Source organism: Myxocyprinus asiaticus, chromosome 45 (assembly GCF_019703515.2).
Source record: "Myxocyprinus asiaticus isolate MX2 ecotype Aquarium Trade chromosome 45, UBuf_Myxa_2, whole genome shotgun sequence".
NCBI lineage: Eukaryota > Metazoa > Chordata > Actinopteri > Cypriniformes > Catostomidae > Myxocyprinus > Myxocyprinus asiaticus.
The window spans coordinates 28880496-28904459 of NC_059388.1; the positions used below are offsets into that span (position 1 = coordinate 28880496).

Here is a 23964-nt window from a genome sequence, read left to right on the forward strand (position 1 = left end):
GGCCAGTACTCCGTTGTTCTGCAGCACATGGAGCACCTGGCCATAGCATCAACAACAGCGGAAGTTCAAGGGCGGACAAAGAAGGTCAGTTTTACACAGGAAATGTAATACCACACTAGTTTTAAAAAATAGGTTCAAGACTCAAATGAACTTTCAGAATCAAGTAACTGACAGGTGACAGTTTATTTTCTCACTAAACAGATAAAGCGGGAAATGGAGAATGCACTCTTTTGTGTATTCTGCCATTTTCTCTCAGACATGTTTGAGGAGCTATCCTCACTTAGCCTCACCCTGCAATGGAATGACCTGATCCTCCCCCAAGCCACATCAGAGTTGAGGAAGACAGTGACCAGACTGGAAGCAATAAAGCTTAGGGCAAAGGCAGGAGGCATGCTGGAGAAGATCCAGACCATGCTTGCTCAGCAGCAGGGTGATGAGAGGAGATTCCAGGTGTGTTAGGATGAGAGCTTGTTAGGATGTAAGAGAAATCAATGATTAAATTCGATGATTAAGACAGATTCTCAGTGTGAGAATCAATGTATTCGTTGCCCAATAGAACGATTTGAGGATAAGGAGGGAAATGCAGTGGAGAAGTCTTTACATTTTTTTTTATGGGAGACAGAAAAATGGCCAGACATTTCATTGTGTGTTGGTGTGTGTTTCTCTCTCTCTGTGTGTGTGTGTGTGTGTGTGTGTGTGTGTTATTTCTGTTAAAGGGAATAACACTGAAGGGGAATCTGAAAGGCTTCACGGACCTCACCAATCCCCAGCTGAAGCAGCACATGGAGGTGGCCATCAACATCGGCGTGGATGATCTCAGAGCCAGGTTTGGTGATTTGCTGAAGGACGAGGGTGTCCAGACCCCAGTGGAGTCTTTCAGAGTGCTAAACCCTGACACATGGCCAGAAGACCAGGCCAACCTTCTCACCTTTGGCGATGATGGTGTGGCATACCCGATTAGGCATTTCAAGGAGCCTCTAAAGAGGTAAGAATTTATTTGACACTGCATTGCCATATGAGACAATGTTATGTTTGCATATTTGCAAACTCACTTGCTCTGTTCAATCCTGCAGATCAGGGTGCAACATGGCTGCAATCCAGGATGAGAGGCAGGGGGTGAAAATCCTGGTCAGCCACAATTTCAAGGACAAGTCATACAGTGGCCCGTGGGAGACCATGTTGTCAAAGGACCCCTACAGGCACGATTACAAGGTAGACTAACAGTCCTGACTGGTTATGTATGGTATCCTTCTATGGTTGGTTTTGATAGGTTAATGGTAAGAGTTTAAATGAAATTGAAAGATATATTTTCCCTAGAACATACTGGAGTTAGTGCAGCTTACGCTGGTGCTGCCCATTTCAGCCACCCAATGTGAGCAAGGCTTCTCTGTGCAGAATCGGATTAAGAATTCGACAAGCTGCTGCCTTGGGGTCTCCACCACCGAAGACCTGATGAGGATCAGCCTGGAGGGGCCTTCTGTCGAGGAGTTCGATCCCACTCCTGCCATGGACCGCTGGCTGACCTCTAAGCGTGCCAGACAGCCAACATACAAAAGCAGCTGGACAACTGATATGCTTTGCATCTAGTAGGCATGGGTCAATGTGTGATTTTGGTGGTATGTGCTGTTCCACAGATGTGTGTCCCTTCGTACACACACACACACACACACAGAGTATAAATATGTATGTAATAAATTGTTTGTTAATAAACTCTGTGTTACATTTTTCACTGTGCTCCTAAATTTCTTTGTGTGCTCCTACATGTTTTCATTTAGGAGCGTATGTACTCCTTGGGAAAAAAAGTTAGCGTAGAGCCCTGCCTTGGCATCGCTATGAACATAGAAAAGCTATATAGGAAATCGGCTAAGACTACATTCAATTATTAAAGAGCTTAGCGGTCATTATAGAAAAATATTTGACCACAGAATGCCACAATTAACAAAACTGAATCAAGTATTCTAAAAAGTTGTGTAATATGTCTTAAGAACCATTAACCCCTTATACTCTGGTGCATTTTTGGGCTGCTGCCCGCAATTTTTCACACCCAAATCTAAAAGCTCACCATTCACACATACTGTAGACTAATTGCAAAAAATTGGTCTCATTTTTCAGAGAACTCCCCATTCCATAGAGTTTAAGCGGTTAAAATCCTTAAATCAAGTGTTACTCATTATTTTTATTTCCAAACTATTTCAGAAGATGTCTGTGAGGCCACAAGGGTGCACGTGGATGAATGAGAATTAGAATCGTCTTCATGAAAAGAAAAACAAACTTTTCAGACAGTCTTTTACAAGTGCTGTGATCTGCATCTCAGCATATCAATAAAGCAAAGACTCATTACCGTCACAGAGAACGAATCGACTGGATGAATTCTGAGCGATGACATCGGTTGCCATCTGGCTGAATAATGAAATCCTGATTGATGTCGGCTTGTTCGGTAGATGTTAATAAAGCAAAAAATGCATGATTATTCACTCTGGCTGATCTCATTCCAGTAGACTTTCAGCAACGCAAAAATGATGCTGTTAATGTGTGACAGTTATGCAAACAGACAAAAGTAAATAAAATGGTGATAGATGAGATTCATGCAGTATACAAACATTTGAGTACTTAAAAGTTGCCATGGTAACCATAGCTTCCACCAAAATGTCATGATTATTACAATTATTGATGCTACAGCAAAATAATAAATTAATATCTTCTTCAAACAGTATTAGAAGCTTTCAGTCTTTTCCTTAATTTGTTAAATGGTAATTTCATCGGTGCTTAAATAGCCAACTATAACCATTCGTAGGCTAGCACACATACTGTATATTACATGGGGAAAGATGACATCTGTAAACCAAACTCTGGCTTTGAAACTGGTTGATCTGCACTGCAAAAAACAAACTTTAGTTAATTTGCTGGTTAATTTAATAGAGCAGGAAGTGATCAGTAACACAGGTCACACAAACAGATGCCACACAGATGAACCGCCAGGAAGAATTGGATGTGGAAATGGATCAATTAATAAATCAGTGATCCACAACTGCATGCAAACAACAGCAGAATGATTCCTGCTTGTGCTCTCTAAGAAAGCATACATACTTTTAATGGAAAAGCATGGTGATGCATCTGATTTCTATTTATAGGCACACAGTGAAACTGCAAAGTAAATAGAAATTATTTGCGCAATTACACAATGTTCAACATCCATTTAATGCAATTTTAAAAGCACAGACTTGCATATCAATGAATCGAAGTGCATTGCAGTAATAGGCTTCAGCTTTTAAATGCTGTGTGATTTTTGCATTGTATCTCCCTCTTTAAAGCAAACACATACCTTCTAACACAAAGTGCATGTAAATGAGCACTGGCATTGACAAAAACACTGAGGCTCTGCTCCTGGAGTTCATGCAAAAGCGGCATGCATGCTGCAAAAACAAGATACAAACCGGCTAATCAGCTTTGCCTGTCTGAGTCCCATTCATGGCCATTGTTGAGGAGGTAACACCGGATGAATCCTAAAGGAGCCTGGAGAAGTGCTACAGAGAATGCAATGGGGCAACAGACAGCAGGAGGCTGGGCGATTGAAATAAACCGGTAATGATGTCTCAATCCATCTCTCCCTCTTTCCAAACCATCTGCTTCCCATCAAAACAAGCATTCATATCCACTTTCAGAGCTCTATACATCATCTTTAAGCATCTGGACTGCATTGGCTGACACTCAGAACAATTTGTCCACAAAGATGAAAGTAATAAGCTATAGCAATAAAACTGATATTACAAGGGGGGGTGGCTCTTAGAACGTTTCAGTTCAGGAGTTTGGAGCCTGCGAGGTCCAGTTTTCTTAGGTAATATTGTTAATGCACTAACAGTAGGTTAAAGTCAACATAAAACACTGTTTGCAACCTATTTTACCTTCATAGTTTGACAACTTCAGAGTGAAATAGGACATACAACAAGAAACAAAAAGTATAGGATTTGATTTTATCCAACAAGAACTGACTGGATTGTAAAAAGTGGGCATCTCCAGAATGGAGAATGAGTGGTTGGAAAATAACAGGTCTTGGCGACATAAGCCGAATTTATTTAATTTTTTTTTATACGCACAGATAAATCATGCACAATAAGACCAGCAATGTGTATTTGTAAAGTTAATAGTTTTAGAAATGAAGTCTGATTTCATGCAGACTTTGAAGAATATCATCTTAATCATGGAAAGCAATCTTTAATAACTTTTAAGTCCTGTGGGAGGGTGGATTTAGGAACTGGCAGAACTTCTTAAAACAGATGGTATTATGAGGTCATGACCTGAATGAAGACGAACACATGACCAGCACAGATTGGCGTATAGGGTTGCACAGTCAAGACCAAAAATTAGAGAGTAATGTTCATGTTTCTCTGTGTTTTCTAACTGGACATCTCTTCAAAGTCAAACTATTCATCACTGTAGTAATTCTGAACAAATCCACAACATCAAAGGGCAAAGTTCTAACAGTGGAGATTTTTTGAACGGTCTGCTTAAAGTTTTGGAACTTGAATATGGGCTGTTGGTATAAAGCTGAAGCTCTCTAAGAGGTAATTTACTCTTGGGTCTCTGCCTAACCACCGCCTTAATCCTGCCTGCTAGTGTCTACGTGTACAAACTAACATTAAAAGTCTGTTTATGTCAATAATTAAACGAAGAGTGCTTCATACCTTGGCAGCTTACTAACGTTATATTTGGCCAGAGTTCATGGATTATTATTTTATGGACAGGTCTGGACAGTCAATGGAGTCGGAGGTCAAGTATTCATTAGCAAGCATCACTATTAGTATTGCTCTAACTTGGGGTTAGAGACTTAAACAAACCCCTAACGTTAAGTATTACACTTTGGTTTGTAATACCAAACCAAAGTGTTGGTTTTTTTTTTTTTGGTTTGTTAATTTGGAAGGTAGCCGTGTAATAAGTGGGATAATGTAGAGCCAGCCATTATTGCAAAATAAGCCCCTTTAGTGTCCTGGTCAACCTGACGAAAAATAAAATGGACAACAAAGCGGAAATACAATCCCATAGACTTACATTGAAGGAGGGAACTGAGCAGTACCTAGAGATCTAAATACCATAGAGAGTTGTGGTGTTTTTTTTTTTTTTTTTACATGGGCCTGCATCTAACCACCTTGTATCCACCCTGAACAGCCTAGCAACCATTTACCAACATGTAAGCTACAACATAACACCCATAACACTAGCATCGAGTTTTACACAAGGCCAGCACCACTCATTATTTTCTTCCAAAAAAAAAAAAAAAAAAAAAACGAATTCTTGCATTGTTGTACTTGTTTATTTCCAGAGACCTGACCAATCAGGGCATTAGCATCCTAATAGTGTTCTAGAATGCAAATACTTTAAGTAAAAAAAAAAAAAAGATTAAACATATCTCTCAGAGGAAAACATGCTAGTATCTGCCCTTTTCAAAAGGGTGGCATGTCAGCTATCGATGTACATGTTTCAATAGTAAAGCAGAGCAACAGATAGGACAGCAATGAATCACAGTAGAGCCAGTGGGAGACAGATTCTCTGTTATGGAGATTATTTGTTCATAGAGAAGAGAAATGGCACTGGCCTGCTGCAATCGCCTCGTGCTCATGTTCCTTAAAACACACAGACAGCTGTGTTCAGCCACTGTTACTAAAGCTTGCCTGTAGTCTGCCTCCCATGTCTGTGTGTGCATGTGAGAGACACAGGTTATCCAGGACACACACATACACAATCATGGGAGGCAGACTACAGGCAAGCTTTAGACTACACTAATAGTAGTCCTCTCTCTAAATGCACTACTGGGATGGACTTCAATCTTTGTGAAATGCTTTTAAGTTAAACCAAAACAAAATGACATATAAAATTCAAGTCACCCAATCAAAGGGTTAAAAAAAAGGGCCCACGCCTTTTTATTTTTATTTTGGTAATCAACATTGCCAAAAATGCTTTGTATTAAACCTGGAATATTTCTTTAAACACAGGTAAATCATGAATGTAATCTTGATTGTGAGATTAATATTGAATCATGGGTGTCATGTTTAAGATAGCATGAATTCCATTGAGGCTATTGTCCTTCAAGCCTCACGTGCACGCTGTTTGTTTTGGGATGCATACAGAATTTTAGAAGCATGTTGCCAAGGTAACAGGTGAGCCTGGCAAAGTGTGAAACTTACCGTAATGTCTAGGATGGGGAGGAGAGGATGAACTGGTGAAGAGTGGGCAGTAATGTCAGAGGAGTAAAACAAACACTGGAACTAAAGAGATGGGCATTTTGGCATTACCATGGCATCACGCTGAAACGGGAGGTCAAGGAAATAGTGGTGCACAGGTCTTAACGCCCCCACACACAGCAGCTATGTCAGGCATATTAAATGTCATTACCACAGACAGAGCTGCCCTTTAGAGGTAGAGTTAGAAGCTGGGGTTGTCTAGAATTTAAAGAAATTTACTGTTTTTGCAGAAGAAATTTAAACAGCAAGTTGACACTACTGGACAGAAAACTGGTTATCTGGCTGACCAGCTGAACACCAGCTTGACCAGGCCAGAAGACCAGCCAAACCAGCTTAAACCAGTTAATAAGCAAACCACTTTCAAATGGACCATTTTTGCTAAAGAGATTTTAACTGCAAGATGACTGCTGAACAACAATAAACAGCTTAAAGCAGCATAAGGTGGTCAGGCAAGTCTATTTTGATGTTTTAGAGGGGTTTGGGGCACTTGTCAGCTGGCTGACCAGCTAAACTAGCTGAATCAGCTTGACCTGGCTGGGAGATCAGCCAAACCAGCTAAGATCAGCAACTGCCTTTAAATAGACCAGAAATGGACCACTTTGCTGAAGAGATTTCAATGGCAAGTTGGCCATTAATAGCTTAAAATCAGCCTAAGACAGTAAAACTAGTCTATTTTGATGGTTTTAGGGGGGTTTTGGGCAGTTGCCAGCTGGTCGGGTTAAAGAACCAGATGGCCGACCAACAAAACCAGCCAAAAACCAGCTTGACCAGGCTGGTAAACCAAATAGACCACTGAAGACCAACCTAAAGATGAAATTATTTGAGCACAGTTTCCTTTCATGTATTGACAAATTTCCTGTTAAAGGAGGAAGTTTGGAAGGGGCATATCAAAGGCCATGTCCCTTTCTCTAGATAGCCAATAGCACATAGTCACAGCTACAAACCTAAGGGGAGGGACATCCTAATGCTAGAGAGCATCTGAATGGACAAATAAAATGTGTAGTGCAGCATGAGTCGTAAATAATTTGGTCCGTTTTCTCAGAAGAGAAAGACTTTAGATGACTATAGATTTTCTCAAACCAGCTTAGTTCATTTGGACTTGGACTAAAGGCCAAAAAACTCCTATTTTAATTTACTGTGGTCTTTAACCAGGCCTGGGAATCCACTAAACCAGCAGGGGAGGTTTGTATCCAGAAGAAACTGGTGAAAGTGCTTTGGGCACTGAAGATGCCAATGGGTTCATGGGGTGAAAAAGCAAGCTGCTACTGTAACTGACATGGGCTTCTCTCTCTAGACAAGCATGTAGATGTATCAACAAACTTGACTGTTTAAATGTGATTATGAGCCATTCATTTCAGAGTTCTGAAGAATGGTGAGGCAAACCACTGAAGTTCACAATGTCCCCATTCGATTAAAAAAATTCATTGCATTTCTTTTCTACTCATACTCTCCTCAAAATAGCAGTGCGCAATAACAACAACATCATCCACACTTGCATCAATGGACCAAACAAAATTACACATTAATATTTCATGCTGCTCTTCAAACCTTGCAACGATCCGTTTGAATATTTCAAAAGCAGGGTATCATATAACAAAGGTGCTGTTCTGAGGAACACGGTCTGAACAGAAGCAAGATGCTCCAGTTAATGGACCACTGTGGTCTCCCTCAAGCCTAGATGAGAGACCAGCCAATACAATAGTCTGCAGACTTTTGCAACAGTTGGAGCGATGCTAAAATTCTGTTTCCAAGAAAGGAAAAGTGTCCTATACAAAATCTTGTGACGCTGAAATGCAATATTTCTTACCTACATAGTCAATCCTTTTTGCTTCTGTTGGAAATTCTGAGGAAAACAAGACTGTGCCTCATCGTCCTTGGATGGATATAAAAATACATACCAAGTGTCATAAACCACGTTATTTTCCCTCTTTTGTACTGGGAACATTTTCAGGGTTCAGCAAAAGCTGCCGAGCCACAGTTTTTGCTGGAGACAGTGGTTTGGCAGATTTTTGAGGGTTCTTCAGTCAGTAACCGGAATACTGTACTGTGTGCTTAGCTTTTAATGTGTTTTCCTACTGTGGCTGCAACTTTCACAACAGAGCATACTAAAGCAATAATGAGAGGTTGTGCATTACAGCGATTTTTCCATGGGTAAGGGGTGTATATAGGCCAAACACATATTATGGCACACTGTTGCATGAGTTTATCTGCATTACAACTTCTTCAAATCTCATCCAATCCGATTTAGAGTCGGACCTATACATTTTATAATAAGACATTGCGCATCACAAGGCTGTGCGTTAAATTGGTTATGTGGTGTTTTTAGTGCCTACAACCCCCTTAAAATAAATTAAAAAAATTACTGTAATGCACAACCTCTTGTGGTTTTTTTATTTTTATAAAATGACGGGTACAACAAAAATCATAAATGTCAGTGAGCATGTTTACCTGCACACCAATATGCTAATAACTACCAAAAATCTGTTTATTCAAGAAGTACAATAACACAAGAAAACCATGTTTACATGGGACTTGAAATCATCGGATTATTCTCTGCAACGCAAAATCGGGGGAATTGGGCAAAAGACTATGTGTGCCGCTTAAACTGTTTATGACCTTACCACGATAAAGGAAAACAGTTTAAGGCATTTACATGACCACACACATTGTTTGCTTATAAACCTCTTCAAGTAAAAAATTGCTAATTCTTTTTTTTTTTTTTTTTTAAACTCCCTAAGGTAAAAGCAGATATAAAGTTCGGGGGTTTCAGTAGCAGTTATCGAGCATAAATGAGATGTTTGTATTTGACGACTTACAGAAATCATATTTCACTTTGTGATTCTTTTGAAAATCTTTCTAACTGTTGTATTAGGGCAACAAAATTAAGAATACAGTCACATTCCTGAGAGTGAGAGATTTCATTTGATATATGATTTGCCTATTTAAGTGTTATTTGAAAGACTTTTAAATTCATATTAATATTTCCACCACATGACCTCTAGGTGGCGTTGATTTGCATCGCAAATGTTTTCAGGCCAAACTTATTTTATGTAACATAAATGCAGAAGTTATGGTTATCTATAAAAAAAAAGTTCAGATTCTAAGCTTTCAAACAATACCCCCTATGCCTGACTTATGTATTCTGAGACTAACATTTTAAGCGTAAACTTTTTTTGCGACTTAGCGCCCCATTTTGGACCCGCCGGCGGGTCCGCAGAGTTGAATAGGTTAAGCAAAATCGGTGTAATAACATGCATGCAAACGTGTTCAATGTTTAAATGAATATTCTGGGTTCAATGCAAGTAGGGATGCAAATTAAAATAATTTTATTTTGCATTAAATGATTGTTTACATGTTGTGGCTATACTTTTGAAACCGTTTACGTTTTGGCTCCATTCATTTCACTGTGAGTTACAGTAAGTGCACTGTAAATAAAATTCTGCTAACTATTTTACAATGGCTTTAAAAGTGGCTCTTTTAATCAGATTTTAGATCCACAACAATCCGTTTAATAATCTTTATTTACAACCTGCTTATTTACAAAGGTTTTAATTCACTGTAACTCTCGGTTTATGCAGCAATCTTGTCCTCCTACTAATAAGACTATTGGCGAATGTTCCTGTGTGCTGTAATCGAATCCAAACCTAGACCCCTGCTGCTCAGCAGTGGAGCCTGTGGTGAATACCAGGTCTGTCTGTGGGTGGATGCCTCTCAGTGAGCGGTGTCTCCTTCCCTCTGCTCTCTCCTTTACACCCACGCTGAGCACTCATCTCTCAGGACCATACTGTGTGATTCACGCTGTGTACTCTACTCATGTTCCGCTTGTGTTACCAGAGCTGGAACAGAATTGTCAGAATATCTGCCTGCCTATGTCGGGTGGTTTTTGCAGAACTGTGCAGATGTGTGTATGCATGTGTGTGTCAGTGCAACATTGCAATACAAGTGCAATACAAAGGCCTCAAAAAAGTGTTCTGACCTTTAAGTCACACTTAAACATTTATGAATTTCTATGCATTATATAACAAAATATCAAACCAAGTGGCATTTATTTTAGAGATCGACTGCCTCAAGCAAGACATTTCACAAAACGTAGTTTAAAAGGTTTCAAATTATAAAAGAGATTCAGTACGATTAAGACAAAAGGTATCTGGACACTTTGTGGTCATCAAACATCAGTGGAAGATGTTCATAGTTAATGTAATCAATTACACATGTGGTTACTCTGTGTAAACTTAAGAACTGATTTCATACATCCACTAAATAATCACTCCAACACCAGTTGGTTAAATGCAATTGAGCAAAAATGGTTCTGAGAAAAGTTCAAGTAGCATTTGTTTGCAAATACCACTTAGTTTGACATTTTCCATATCTTTCATCGGCTGACTTTAAAGATCAATAATTTTTTATTAAAAAATTTTAATCAAACTTGATGGTATTTTTATGCAAATTAATTTGTCATGCAAATTCTAGCCAAACTAGGCAGATTCCAAAATGGACGGGTTGCATGGCTTGCCCTCATTCTCGAAAAATATCAACAAAACTATGCAAGGTAAATGAAAATAAGACCTAGACTACATCAAATAGGCCTACCGGTTCACTTGGAACGAAGATAAACATGGCTTGTGCAGACCACAATGAGCAAGTTTACATGCACATCAAAAATCAGCTAATTCCAAAAATCCGTCAATGCAAGAAAAAAACGTGCTGACGTGAGACTAGAAATCATCGGATTATTCTCAAATTTTTACGTCAAAATGTAAACTGGCATGCGCACACTGGATAAGCCACTAATAACAGCAGTAAAGGTGTATACATGCAGCCCAAAATTGGGGTAATGTGCAAAAAACTACCTGTGTCGATTACTGTGTCCTTAAACTGTTTATGGCCTTAAGGTACAAAGGAAAACCGCTTAAGCCGTTTACCTAACCACACAAATTGTCAGTTTATAGAGCATAATCGGTGTAAACATGAACATGTAAACACGCTCAATATTTAGTGCAGTGAATTATTGGCATCATCAAAAATCAAGAGACATTTAGAAAGCAATGAATATATTTTAATGTATGATTTAAAGGACATATTTGTTTACGTTTTGAACAATAAACCATTTTGGTACAGTGTAGGATCGTCACTTTATGCCCAAAATAAAATCTGTCTCTTGTAGTAATACCATTTGAGAAACACTGAAATATATGATTCAAGATGTGCATTTCTGATGTGTTTTCAGCGAGCAGATTCTGATATTACATAAGGTGACTCTGAGACTCCTGGAGGCTCCTGGAGGCTCTTTCTCCCACCTCAAACACTCATGATTTTTAAAGCCGTGCATGTAGCTGTGGCATTACCAACGATGGAGAGACTTAATCACAAACGCGTTCAGCTAGCTTTACTGATGAGCTTTGCGACCAACAAGTGGATTTCCATAAGGAGTTAAAGATTCCTGTCAGTGCATAATCCACAGATGGCAAACTCTTTTCTTTAATTCAAAAAAATATGATGCTCCTGGAGGGAAAACTTCAGTAGAATTTCGTCTCATGTCTTAAGTTAATGTACTGAAACATATGTAGACTGGCAAGGCTGGTGAATGATTAACGTAAACGTAAAGATGAATGTAAACACGGCAAAATGTTATTATAATTTAATCTGGGACAACAAAAGATCTTGCTTTTGATTTGTCAAAAAGGCTCGATTAATTTTGTAGTAGTTATCAGGGATGTAGGAACAATTAGAAAAGTGGTGTATGCACATTATAAAACTTTATATTAAATATAAAACTTGAATATAAAACTTGTGAATATTAATTATGTGATGTGACATGCCCAGTAGTAATACAGTACCAATTTGCTGAAAAGCAGATGTTGATTAGTAGGCGCTATTTGCCTATAAAGTGCAACAGTGCCTGCCTACTTTAAGACATGTCGGTTCCAGAAGTATTTTTCCCATTCATTTTTCCCATGTAAAAAAATCCTTCGTAAGAGAGTTCTAAACCAAGAACCAACCAGCTCCAAGGTAGATCACATCATCACAAACTTTGATTTGAAGCAAAAAAGGATTTGAAAATTGGATAAAATCAAAAAGGTACAACACTGTGTACTCACCATTTTTCACGAGGGCACGAACTTCAATCCCATGAAGCAATGCGAATGATGTAATCGGATAAAAAAAACAATGGAAATATATAAAACTATTGATTTTATGTTGTTGGTTAAAAGTATAGAAACAATATATTTAACATTTATTGCAACATCTTCCAATATATACAAATAAGTAAGCAGTTTGAGGGTAAAGGAAGACCGACTATACTGCGTCACTCAGAGTGCATCATGGAAGTGGGCAGTCACTTCCTGGCTTTTTTCGTGGGCTTGCTTGCTTGGATGCAGATCTCTGATTGGTGGATCTTTCACTGCTATACCATGGGTGTGTATTCAACTAGGAATTCTGCTATTAAAGTGATTTTTAAACAATAAAGTTGAAATAAACGCAGACAGGTGGCTTCAACAGAAGCGTATAGCATCGATGAACAACCATGAAGCTTATGGTAAGTCTGTCTTTAAAGGTTTATGTTACTGTTAAAAATCAATTTGTCTATGGAAAAAATTAATGGGATTTTTACTTCCTGAACCAGACTGTTGTGCTCTATTAGCTTCTGGTTGGTCTTAAATGTGTCGTTTTATGCAACCAGCTACCATTCAGCTAGTATAAGGATATGAGACCCCTTTCTATTGTGGAGGGTCAGGGCTTCCGTGAGATGGTCAACACATTTTACCCAGGGTATACACTTCCCTCCAGGGCCCACTTCACTAAGCTGATGGAGAGGAAATATGAAGAGACTTTTGAGAGAGTGAAAGCTTCACTCAAAGAGGTCAAAACAAAAATCACTCTCACCACAGATGAATGGACAAGTATTGCCACTGAGGCATACTTAGGCGTCACCTGCCACTTTATTAATGAAGACTGGGAGCTGACTTCATATAACCTGACCACAATGCCACTTGAAGGGTGACATACAGCTGAAAATATTGCTGCTTGGTTGGAAAAAGCAGCTGAGAAATTTGGTATATCCATGAATAAAGTAATGGTTGTTGTACATGACAATGCTGCTAATGTTGTTGCTGCTCTAAGGATGCGGGAAGAGAGGCATAGGGTTACTTCTCTCAGGTGTACTGGCCATACACTACAGTTAGCTGTCAACCATGCTCTGAAGGATGCCCAGATCAGCAAGGCACTCAGTGCTCCTTGTAGACCATTTCAAGACGATTGAGCTGGAGAGCACCAAGCTCAAAGCAAAGCAGCAACAAATGGGTACTCCTGAGCATAAACTAATACAAGATGTATCAGTAAGATGGAACAGTTCATTCTACATGATAAACCACCTGCTGGAACAGAGGTGGCCCGTGACAGCAATCCTTTCAGACCCTGAAGTCACACAGTGCTTCCTGGATCTGAAGAGTGATCATTGGAGCCTACTTGAAGAACTGGAACAAGTCCTAAATCCCTTTGAGTGTGCCACCATCTTCCTGAGTGGAGAGGCATATATCATTGTTTCTGCTCTACCTCCGCTGGTGAAGGGCCTCCAAATGTCCACACAGAGCACATCATTTGAGACCACACCTCTCAAGGCTTCCCAGGCTGCTGCAGCACAGGAGATTACTTCAAGATGGGAGCTGAAGACCACATTCAGAGATGATGCACAAAACGTATGCATTATTGCAGGGCCCTTGACCCAAGATTTCGCAAACTAAAGTTCCAGCCAGCAGAGGAGAGCCTAAAGGTGCAGGTCAAATTTCAAGCCCTTGCACTGCAAGCAAAAAGAAGGGAGAGACAGGAAACACAGCAACATCACAGTGTGGAACAGGATGACTCAACAAGTGCCAAACCATGAATTTCAGAGAGGAGGCCAGTGTCTCTGCTGGACACTTTGCTTGGCTCAGATTCAGATGAGCACAGCAACAGTGAGGAAGACAATGGACATGTTCAAGATGATGATGATACAAACAGTGAAATGGTTAGGAATGAGGTACTGATATACTTTGGAGAACCTTTCCCAAAGGATGAGAATCCACTCAAATGGTGGAAGGCAAATGAAGCAAGGTTTCCTTCCTTGGCCATCCTGGCAAAGTCATACATGTCTGTCCCTGCAACATCAACCCCAACCAAACGCCTCTTCTCAGCTGCAGGGAACATCGTGACTATGAAAAGAGCAAGCCTGACTGCAGAGCATGTAGACATGCTTACATTCCTCCACTGTAATGCTAACTGAACTCTTCTTGCTGACCCTTTAGTATTGAGAAAAGTTCAATATTCTGATTCAGATTGTATTTATTTTGTTGTTAAGCTTATCAACCTCTTTTAAACTATTAAATATATATTAATATTTTTATTTTAATATTTTTTATTACACTATTTATATTGGGCTGAATTTTTGTTGGACTTATTTACATTCTTTAAAGTTAATGATGCCCTAAAATATATATATTTTTTTGCACTATTTATGTTGGGCTGAATTTATGTTGGACTCATGGATATTTGTATTACTGATAGATGCCTTTTAATTCTTGGCACTTTTTTATGTTGGGAATTTTTTATTTGAAAATGTAAGTATTTATATGAGAAAATGTTTGAATAAAATAGTCGACAGATTTATCAACAACAACAAAAAATCGTTCGATTAATTGACTAATCGAAAAAAATAATCGCTAGATTAATCGATTGAAAAAATATCGATAGTTGCAGCCTTACAATAGTTTTTCCTTCTAAAATCACACCAGGGCTTCCACACACATTTTACACAAGACCTTGCCGTGCATTGTTTATCTTGGTCTCTTTGAGACAGTTGGACGTAATTTGGTGCTTCAGAGATGCTGCAACACACTGTGGACATATTGCCCATAATCCACCCAAAAGCATGCAGACAGTCTTAAGTGTGTAGAAAATCACGTACACACACAACTGGGTATTACACTAACTTGCCTAAGTCATCCGACTAAACACCAGCTGTTTTCTTAATATGAGTGTGTTTATTACTAAAACGGAGCACAAATCACTGCAGATTTTCCACCAAAAACAATGGCCAAGAGGCATGAAAAGAGAAAATAATCATATCTTTGAGACCATCATATCTTGCACTGGTTTTGCATTATGCACATTATGTAAATTTCATTGACACCCTTGAAGAAGAAGTAAATACATGAAAACTGCAGCACTGCTTATCATACGGTAATAACAGTAACTACACATCAAAGGATGCCAATATGACTGAAAACTACAGTTAATCAAAATCAATGGATCATAAACCATCCACAAATATGCTAAAGAACTAAGTACTAAACAACTTCCCTTCTTTTCTACTGTACATTATATTATCTTGTGAAGCAAGTAAAATTCTAGACTGGAGCTTTAATGTGGTTCTTGTAGCTCAACTGGTACAGCATGGTCCTAGCAACAGCAAGATCATGGGTTAAATTCCCAGTAAACACATAAACCGATACAACGTATACCTCCAAAAGCATCTGCCAAATGCATAAATGTAAATGTGAATATGAATGGCTGAATCTCAAAAAGATTTTTGGGACATATTTCATCCATTATATTTTGCATAAAGAAAATCAGGCCTATTTTAGGGTCATTAAAGGAAAATGATAATAATTATTTATATAATAATGATTAATTAAATTCCCGGTCCTTCTTTTTAATACAATGGCAGTTGATAGTGACTCAGGCCACGTCCACACTAATACGTTTTTTTTTCTTCTCTACATTTTGGCCTTCCATTAACACTGAGATGGGGTTTTTGACAGCAAAAATGGAGCTTTTCGAAAACACTCTCCCAAGTGGATAATTTAGAAAATGCCGTCTTCACGTTGTAGTGTGGCTGGGGAAGACAGAGATATCTGAAAATTATGAGATATTTTTTTGTCATGTGACTCAGTCGTGTGATCCATTCAACACAAAACAATCTAGATGGTGGCCCACATTGTAGCGGCATTATTGTGCCTGTTATTTACTTTCAGAACGTTGTTAAAGATAAATGTTACTTTGTATAACTTTCACAATGCATTCCTTCAAAGGCGACGCAAAGTTTACTCGGAATTGCTGTCCGGCGATGACACAGGAGGACAATTGCATTTCAGCTTGTACATGGAATGGCAAATTTTCACATGCGCAGTAAGGGGATTTAAGCATTTTCGTATGTTTTAATGTGAACGAGCAGCTTGTTCACACATGTACATAACTGTATATATAATAACATGTCTGACAAACGTCTTTGGCTGCTGCTTTGCATCTTGTTGTTCTAGTGTATCGTCTATTCGTTATTATAGGCTGTTATAAAATAATCTGTTACAAAATGTACAAAAGATTGCATAATCAAAATATAATGCATCATATTTTGTCATTATGTGAAGATTCGCTGCCCAACTCAATGAATGTGCACAACACGCGTCTGTCTGTTCTTCCTTCAGGTTACCGTAGTAATCTTAGTAAGCGCGCACCAGTTTAGTGTTAGTTTTAGTAGTCTGAACCTAATATTTTCAAATTGCGGTTGGCTTAACAGGAGACACCATAACCATCAGGTTTTTAATATGCGTGTTAAGTTGAAGTTCAGTTTTGAAGACGTTGCATTCTATTCCATTTAGCTGCGCTCTGTTTAACTGTTTAAAACACTCGCCTGCTGTATATGCGCTGCTTCAGCACGTTGAAACCACTGCCACATGCCTGGTGTGTGTGTCTCCACAAGTGTTTGCTCCTGTGGGGAAAGCCGCAATGCTCCATATTGTTGTTGCTGTGATGATTCATGAAGCATTCCATTCAACTGGGAGAGTCGGAATTTCCACCTTTCAACTGGGGAAAGTGCAACAGAATGACATTTCATTTCGGACTTTGAACTCGGAAACTTGTGCGGAAATCTTCAACTCCCATTTTGTCGAGATGCAGGATTGGGTTACATCATACAAACATGTTGGCGACCAGGGCAGGGAGGATAACAGTCAGTGACAAACATTCACTTTTATTAAATAATATCCATTAACGAGTCAAAGTTCTTACATTAATGATAAAACGTGTTTAGCAAACGTTTTGCAGAGACAAGTGATCAAAACACGTTTAATTACACTCTTTTGATTATCGTAATGATAGCATTGCAGCATCGTAAATCAGTTTGGTTGCCATGAGACATCTCTGACAATCAATGTACCCCTCAAAATTACAACGTAATCAATCTCAAAATTATAAATAAGCTCCCTCTTTGACATGTTTGTGTTTAGTTGTCAGGTAATTGTCACTGAATTGAGAAGTCACATCATGCATGATCACCATCGATCATCGTTTTCATGATCGATCATTGCTGCCACGTCCGAGTACCCGAGTACTCGTGCCCATCCCTAGCCTCTAGCAAGTAAATTTTCAGATTTCTCTAACCAGTGATTGAGTAGTATATTATTGAAGTAGTTCAGCACTGTGTGAACATTCACTGCATGTTGAGAGTAAAAGTTTGGTTTGACTCATGTCAAAGACGAGATCCACACAATCCATTTGTTATTGAAAAAAGTATCTTTTATATAATCTTTGTAATGATCGGGGCCAAGTCTTAAGGCCACTCCCTAAGCACATTGCAAAGAGCTCCGACACAACAGAGTGACAAGTTTATACCAGCTGAAGCGGGTATTCAACGGGGGTTCATCCAGTCCTTTGAACTGAAGCCCAGAGCTTTTACCACTGCACCATTCAATCAACAAGTCTGACTGCCTTCAAAGAGACATTCTTGGTTGAGAGTATACAACTATTTCTGAGAAAATGGTTACAGCTTAGTTTTTTTTTTTTTTTTAAGCATGAATTACGCAATGAAGTACAGTCTGCATTGTAGTAAGCACAATATGAAAACTCAGAGATCAAGAGAAGTACAAATCTTAAAATTGCTCTTTCCTGGACTCAAACTCACAACCTTTTGACCTGTATTCCAATGTGTTAACCTCTGGGCCATTTAGTTGACACAGCTCAAAAGTGCCAAAGAGACATTCCAAGCTGAGAGCAGCAGGGTTTTAAATAATAAAAAAAAAAAGATATATATTAAATATATTTATAAATATATAGTCTGCATGTACTGCGCACTTCAAAGTGTATATGGGCTGTAGATAATGCTATTTTGCACCTAAATCTTCCTTCAGGGACCAATCAAGTAGTATGCACATCTATCTATGAACATGGGTGCTACAAAATTACCATGTTGGAGTGCAAGTACTTGTGCTATCGATTTAGCCCAATAAGTCCAGAGAAGAAAATCAAGAAATTAATCAAGCAGGCTGTCAGCAGCAAGTGTGTGGGCTGACAGTTCACTGACCAAACCAGCACTCAAGAGCAAGGCTCAAACTTTAAAAAATGTGTTGTTTTTTCCCCCATATTAATTAAACATTTCAAAAGCAATAGCCTGTATTTGCACTTTTTTGCAACTTGGGAAAAGAAGGCCAAGAAAATCCAAGGGGTTTTGCTGGGGAATGAGTTAATACAACTGGGGCTGGAGAGATTAGGAAGACAGATTGGTAAAGGACATCTTGCCAGGGCTCCTGATAAGATGCCTCCACTGACGGCAAGATGAAAGCTGCTGAGACAGAACAGTCTTGCAAAGTGGGGACAAGACTTAGATCAATCCTGAAGAACAGATCTTGCCATATTTCCCTACCTGTAATGTGCAATATGGAAATGCAATGGTATCATAAACGTCAGAAAAGAGATGACAAAATCGGCACATGCGATTTGTCAGGCTTTGCATCAATCACATCTAAAAAGGAAATGTGAATTATTGATGCATTACATTGATCCAGTTGCATTACTGAATCTGACAGTGTGATACCAATTACTGTCTCAAAAGCAAAGTGGTTGGAAAAACAAATTGGATATAACTTTACACAGATGCGGTTAGTAAGTGATTTTATCACACTAAAATCATGTTAACACAAATATTGTTTACATCTTGTGGCTATACTTTTGAAACAGTGAGTATTTAAACGTTTACGGATTGGCCCCCTTCACTTCCACTGTAAGTGCCTCACTGCAACACTTTTTTTTTTTTTTTTTTAGAGTCTAAATACATTTTTGTGGTAATCAAATTATGCAACAAATGCTGCCGATTGAGCTTAACTTGTATTGAACCCAAAAAATTCCTTTAAAATTCAACGAATGGACTAACGCCTCAATTGGACTCGTTTAGAACGTTGTGTCAACTGTGATAAGACTTTCCGGTATTATGGAAGTCACCACATTTTATATTTACTAACATTGCTGTCACGATGGTTACAAGCATTATCTGCAACACTTGTGAGACTAGGGGATTTTGGTTACTAAATTATTCTCATAACATTGACTATTCAAACATAGCCAAAAGGCAGAACGTGACATGACGACGTTCCTCCAACAGTTTAGTCTGGATGAGTTATTTTTTTTAGATAAATCTATGTTATACAAGCTGCTTCCCTGCAATAAGCAATTATTCAAAAGGCCGTCTAGATTAGTATCAGTATGCAAATCATGAGGCTTGGCACTGTAATATCCTCAATGCTGTTGGAAAAAAAATATTCGCAGCACCACAATATTAACATGGTCCGCCAATATTAGCAATTACCTTTTGACGGATGACTATGTTATTGCAAGAGGCGACTGTGGGACCAGTGTACCTGCAGAACTCAGATCAAGAGACCTAAAGAGGCAAAAGGACTAGATATTAGGGAGGAAAGAGAAATATTCCTCCAGGTTCCAAAATGAATTCATCAAGCACCAAAAACAAGTAAAAACTAGTTTTGAGGATTAAATAAAAAGGTAACTTCATTAGAACCTGGAACAAAATGCATGGTTTCAGTTAATCAGTAAGAACTATACTCTGACCTCCCTTGCTAATGTATGCGACATGAACAACTGAAATTAAAGATAAACAATCAGTTTATTAAAGGGTCATGAAACACTACAACACATTTTTTGAGACGCAAACAGGTATATATGTCTTGCACACAAGGGAAGAGAATGTTAACATTCGTTATTTTTAATTTCAAGTGGAAAAGGGATTTTTCAGGCTATATTCGTCTTCCGGTTTTGAAATGAACATCGAGTCAACGTCACACGTCGTGACATATGTGGTTTAGGCTTTCCATTGAATTTCATCAAATCTACTTCATAGGTGTTTTCGATATTATTCATGAGAGAGCGTGACCTTTACCATTTGACAAGCGAGTCGTTGCCATGCACGTGACCAGCGCTTCCAACTCTCAAACTCTCAAGCACCAGTCAGTTAGTTGAGAGAGTTGATAGTACTGTGACGCAAGTCCCCCCTGTGCTGCTGAGAGAGCGACAGGACAGGCTTTCATTTAAAGGCAACACCTTTTAAATGTTCGCACAGCACGCATTTATTAACGTGAGTGTTTTGAGATATGCGGTGATGTGTTGGACTCGTTAGAGATGCAGTTTACACTGATTGTCCCAGACACAAATGCTATCCATCCATCCATGATCCATTCCTAATGTAAGTGTTAACCGATCAAAGCACTTATATTTGTAAATATAGTGTCCTGACCCTTCTCTGCCGTGACTTATGGTTTTTCTAAAGACTTTTGCCTCTGAAGAAAATTAACTATCAGAAGTTTATCTAGAATAAGTTGTTTTTCTTCAGGAATCCATGTGGCAACACATATGGAGAATATTAAAGCTATCAAATCAAATATAATAACAAAATCCCATTGTGTCATCACGTTTATATATCCAGTGTGTGTATGTGTGTGTGTGTATACGCGTGTATATATGCAGAATATATAAATATATTGTACAAAAAGTACAATAAATGTGCAAATGTTTTGGATCCTTTTTCACCCTCTTTACACAAATCTCGGTAGACGTACGGCATCTACCTTAACGACTCAATTAGCAGTCACAATTTTAAACAGTGTCTCTATGACGAGGTGGTAAAGACGCGACTGCTCAATGCCTTTGTTTTTGGAGAGGGAAAAGTTGTTCAGCTTCGGGCCCGGGGGAAATATCTGAACTCTGCGTGAGTTTCATCTCTCAGCTTTCATCATGGATTTGTTTGAAAAAACAAAACGCTCGTACCAGCGACAAATCAGTGGAGAATTGTGCTGTGAGCGCTTGCATTATGTAGCCGCAGCACACATCCATGTATGGGCTCACCTTGCCTGCTTGTCAACCCCTGCCAACCTCTCCTCCCCGCCTCGACATCCCAGAGAGACTTTCAAACATTCTGACAGGGGTGCAAATGGCTTCAAAAACCACACCATTAATGTGCTAAAATCCTGACAGAATGTGGAATATAGAAGAGGAGAGCTGAGGAATAAAAAACAGAGGTGGTGAGCGAAGAGGGACCATGAGCTTTGAAATGCCCACGTTGCCTTGATAAGTAAGACCCTTAGTTAAAAAGATATGCATACTTAAAAAGCACATGCCCTGGGAGTTCTGATTCAATGAAAACGCATTTTCTGAGTCTTTTATTCTGTATGATGGAATACTAATATAATAGTCTGTGTGGCCCCCGAGTTATAAATGATTATGATTTATTGGTTTTGGAAAGGAAGGCCTGTAATCTTGTGTACTGCAGTGGAACGGCATCTGGAGTTGCCAATGGTCAAATCTCCAGCACATTTCAAATGAATTCAGTTTACAGAAACGCTGTAAGGGCTAGCAAGCGGTTCATGTGTAATGCAACAGCCAGTGAGCAAAATAAAGTTTTTGCAAGAGCAGCAATGGCTAATTTCTTCAGCTTGGACGAATTCTGCCCAATGGTGGAGAGAAAGCTGGGATGCGACTTGGGGTTGTTGAGAATATATTAGGTTCACATGGTGCTATTCCCATTCCACCATAATTTTTCTGGCCACAATCTGGGGCAGACATTCATCTAAAAACATCTGCTCTTCAATTTAAAAACACCAAGACTTGAATATCTTGTGTACTGGGGTTGTGTATAAAATACTGGTTTCATGTGGTGCCATGTCCACTCAGTTATTTTTTCTGCCCGCAATTTATCTGGGGCGTACGTCATTCTCCCAAAGTGTCTCCTCGAGTTATAGTCTTCGAGCTCATGCTGCCCAAAACGCAGTTCCTACGGCAACATTGTAACTAAGAAAAATGGCTTCAAAGTTTTGTTATTGTCCAGCCCATGGACTGGACAATAAAACTGGGTTCGGGGCAAAAATGTCTCTCAAATGACAAAAAAAAAATGTCCCCGAAATTCTAAATGTTTTGCAAAAATTTACCTCATAATGAATTCCTGTGTTTTTTTTATTGGTAACGTGATATAGGTCATAATATTCTAGCCTAGGCCTAGTTGCGCATATTATTGCATAAAATTCGATGTTGAACATTTTAACAGCCTAATTGTTAAAACACGTCGGATCATATTTTAAGAGACCCTATTTCGGTCAAAAGTCAGTTTGGACTAAATGTGTAGTTACTAAGTTTTGCCTTTGCAGGGCAACATGCATAACTGGGCTTTCATTTGAATATGCCTGGCATTGGAGTATATAGACAAAAAACTAAAAATGTTCTGCCCACAATTTGGGATGAGGATCATTAAACCTCTAACAAATAATAATCTCCGCAACTGACATCCAAGTTGACCCAGGTAAATCTTGGGTATTGGGATAGCGGACAATGCACACGGTCATGTTTTCTGCCCACTATTTGGGTCAGGCATTATTATTTCTCCAAAAACATCCATTCTTTAACGTACAATACAAAAACAGGAGCATAATTGGCCTTTTGATTTTGCCCTGATTTCCATGGAACTTTTCGTAGTCCAGAGCAAACAGCAGTTTAGTGTGTGAGCCTACAGAGAGACAGAATGAGCTGACAGACTCCTCCACACCTGCATCTATCCGACAAGGTGTCTCATTAGCCGCTTCTGCTGCCGTCTCCACGGCGCTCGCAGGAGACGGACAACGGCACGCACTAATCATTTTACAAAGGAGTGGGTTGTTTTCCCAGCAATTTACCATGGAACAAGTCGACGAATGCTGACTAACTCACAGCTTGTTATTTCCTTCTCAATATGTGATATTTTTTTTTGTATGCTGGTTTGACAGATGTTATAATTAGTCAGATTTAGGGAAGCAGGTGTATGATACAAACATGCATGCTGGTGTTGAAGAGTTAAAGCAGACATGTGTCATTTGTGCAATGTTAAAAATATCGTATCCCAGCTTAATATGCGGAGACAAGTAAAATTAAGCACATTTTTGGTTGATTCCTCCCAAACAAATGTAAATACTGCTGCACTATTAAAACACTGCACTGCTTTTTTGAGGTGGCCGTACATCCTGACACAGCAACACTGGCTCAAGCAATGGTGCGAGTTTGGGGCAGGACTACCAGTTTTTACAACTATTAACGGACGGACGGACGGACGGATTTAGAAATATTTACAGACAGTCAGATAAAGAAATATTAAGACAGACAGGCAGACGGACATCGAAATACTGGCAGACAGACAGACAGATAAATAGATAGATAGATAGATAGACAGACAGATAGATAGATAGACAGATAGATAACATCTGAACCATCTCAAGAGCTTGCAGAGAAGATTTTTAAGATAGGCCAAGATTTCCTCGGGGATACGAGAGAAAGATAGTGGGTTGGGCCAATTCTTGATAGCTGCTGTTAGATGTTACATAACGCTAAACTGCAAACCTCACATCCCCACGACAATAAGTACCTGTTTACATGCTTATACAAGGCAATC

At 39.0% G+C, this 23964-nt stretch overlaps 1 protein-coding gene across 23 annotated transcripts in view; it reads right to left on the minus strand.

Moving 5' to 3' along the window:
• Positions 1 to 23964, minus strand: part of LOC127435273 (pleckstrin homology domain-containing family A member 5-like) — a 207633-nt gene that overhangs the window by 96937 nt on the left and 86732 nt on the right. The window lies entirely within an intron of this gene.